The 3,068-nt window shown below is 47.2% G+C and overlaps 1 pseudogene across 1 annotated transcript; it reads right to left on the bottom strand.

Annotated features, from left to right (window-relative positions):
* Positions 1-1,258: 1,258 nt before the first annotated feature.
* LOC308344417 (non-POU domain-containing octamer-binding protein-like) lies at positions 1,259-2,658 on the bottom strand (annotated as a pseudogene). The gene has a single exon. The product of its transcript is annotated as a non-POU domain-containing octamer-binding protein-like (transcript).
* Positions 2,659-3,068: the final 410 nt, after the last annotated feature.

Below are 3,068 nucleotides of genomic sequence, written 5' to 3'. Positions count from 1 at the left end.
CTCTGCCATGTGGCTCATGCAAATTTCCATGTGGTGTATTTCACTCCATATTTTGAAGGCTTGATATAAGGAAAAAAAGTAAGATGTCTTAACAATTTTAATACTGATTTTTACAAGTTGAAATGATAATGTTTTGGATATATTGGGTTACAGAAAATAAAATTAATCTCACTTGCTTCTTTTTACCTTTTAAAATATGATTACTAGAAAAAAAATTAAGGAGTAAAAGGTATTTTAATAAGTTGATGCTGCATTACTGTTTCATTTCTCAGAAAAACTCCAAAGATATCAGGGACAAATCAAACTTGGCGTGCCAATTAAAAAAAGGGCAGCATAACTACCTAATATAGGCAAGGCTAAGAGGTACTGTCTGACCTGCAGCACACAGCAACCCTTCTCCCAAGATTGTCCTAGGCCGATCCAGAACACCAATATCATAGACACAAAAGGGTCATTCCTGGGTTGTCCTTACCCAGGAAGAAAGATGGAGGTAACTTAGCACAAGATTTTTTTTTTTTTAATATTTTATTTATTTGACAGACAGAGATCACAAGTAGGCAGAGAGGCAGGCAGAGAGAGAGGGGGAAGCAGGCTCCCCGCGGAGCAGAGAGCCCAAAGCGGGGCTCGATCCCAGGGCCCTGGGATCATGACCTGAGCCGAAGGCAGAGGCTTTAACCCACTGAGCCACCCAGGTGCCCCAGCACAAGATTTTTTAAGGATACACTCAAATTAAAATGTCTAAGGGAAAATGTCTTCCTTAGGACACAAAGGGAAAATATAATGGGTATAACAGAACTGTACGTATTGTCCATGACCTCTGTGGACATTTGCCTGAATCCCACCTGCACATGAATGGGGCAACGGGGCTAAGGTCATTGGGGGATGTGTGTTTTTGTGGTGTATGTGGCAGTGTCTCTGGGGTTGGAGGCTATAAAAATGAGAAAGCAAATAGAACAGGATGGACAAAGAACAGAATAATCAAGATTAATGCGGGCTCTAACTGGATCCATTTTGTCATGGTTCCCCCCACCCCCCAGGCCCTCAAGAATTACAGAGGCTTCGAGAATGTGCCACACAGAATCAATTAGTTCAAAGACAGGCCACATGGAACTGATTTGTTAAATATCACCCCTCCTTTACCCATAGCCTCCAGCATCCTCCCTTAGAGTGGTAGAGGCAAGGAAGACCTAACGACTGGGAGGAATCCCCAACAATTTTCCAGGGAAGAAGTCAGGCTGCTCCAAAAGGGGTTCTTCTTTTAGGGTTTTTGGGAAACTTCAGACACTGGAATTTTATTAGTATTGGCAATGTTTGGAGCAAATTCAGCTCTAGGAGCTGCACGGTTGAACACAAGAGGGATTCCACTATTTGCCCCAATTCCTTCCACTGTAGCAACTTGGCCAAAGGGTTCAGTGGTTGGTGGAGTTGATCCCAAGGTTCCACCTGGCATCATAGTGGCAGGTCCTGGAGGAGCTGGGGTACCAGCTGGCACTGGAGCAGAGGACACGGCGCCTCTGCTGTTGATGCCCATAGCACCTCCCAGAGCCATCTGGTCCACCGTATCTCCTGTTCTCTTGCCTCAGGGCATGTTCCCTTAAATCCTTCTTACCATTGCCACACCTCTTCCTCACGCACCTGCGCTCCAAATCCTGTCTGAACTCCAGCTGCTTTCCTTTCTGCACTTCTTGGTTGTGCAACATTTCCATCCTCCAAAGTTCTTCTTGTTGCCTCGTCAAATCCTGTCTCATTAGCAAGACCTGGTGCTCATGGTGAGTGGCCTCCATCTCCACCTCCAGCTTCTCACCAGCTTCCTTGATGTTACCGTCTGCTTGGTCCTGCTGCTTTTCCATCTCAGTGAGTGTCTTCCAGCTCCTGGCCTACTCATACTCCAAGGAGCCAGGCTGCGCAAATCTGGGCGGCTGCTCTCGTTCCTTGTGAAATTGCTGGTTCTTTATCACCAGCTTCTCTGGAAGTCCTCTTCATCATCCAACCGGTCCATGGGCTCCACAGTCACAGGCCGGGGAAATGTGACTAGCAGGAAGGCACCTTCACTGCACCTGTCCAGAACCTTCTGAGCCGGTGGCTTCCCTGCAAGTTCAACAATGTCTTTTTCTGAGTACCTTTCTTAATCACCCACGATGACTTCAGATGGCCTTTTCCATCTGGCCAAACACAGAAGAGGCTTCCTTCCTTAGCTCGTTGGCAACATACTGAGGAAGGTTTCGGTCTGTAAGGGAATGCACCGGGGCATGCAAAGCACACGTGCTGCGGCTTTCAACGGAATGGCATGTTGTCCAGCTCTGCCCTGGCAATTTCTGCTACGGTTCCTGTTCCCAAGCGGATAAAGCCAAAGCTCTACTCTGTGAATGCAGACTTCGCCTGCCTTCCCTTCTGTCTCAAACAGTTTCCTCATCTCCTCAGTGACGTCACGAGGAAGATTGCCCACAAACTGCCAGCTATGAAGGTCTTCTCTCCTGGTTTCCTAAAATTCTTCAGGTCAAGAGTCAAACCTTCATTTGAGCTTCTGGGTTGAAGCCCATTGGCAGGTACTGGTGGCCATGGTGGCTGCTGCTGGTGTCGCTGCTGGTGCTGCTGATGCTTCACTGGAATATGGTTTTGCTTCCCCAAGTTAAAGGTTTTATTGCTCTGCATATCTGCACCTCTCTACCAACTCCTCTGCCCTCAGAGTAACAGCAATGATACACAGCCTCTACCATCCCTAGATTGATGACTAGAAAATTTTTAAATGACATGCATGGCTTGCATTGGTTTTCACATCATATTTCCATGGAACGGTGGGGCTCTACACGGATAGACCTTCTACATGGGAATTGAATATTCTAGAAAATGCTACAGATGTACCATTGGGGGGTCCACACAGCCCCAGGAAGTTCTATCTGGGCATGCCACCAAAACAGTGAGTTATTTCTATTTAAAATCAGGGAAGGGGCATCAGGGTGGCACAGCTGGTTGGTTAAGCGTCTGACTCTTGGTTTCAGCTCGGGTCTGATCTCAGTGTCATGGGATTGGGGCTCTGCACCCAGCTCTCTCCCTTGTCATCTGCCCTC

The sequence above is a fragment of the Martes martes genome (genome assembly GCF_963455335.1).
Source record: "Martes martes genome assembly, chromosome: 6".
Classification (NCBI taxonomy): Eukaryota; Metazoa; Chordata; class Mammalia; order Carnivora; family Mustelidae; genus Martes; species Martes martes.
This window is presented reverse-complemented; position numbering and strand designations above follow the sequence as displayed.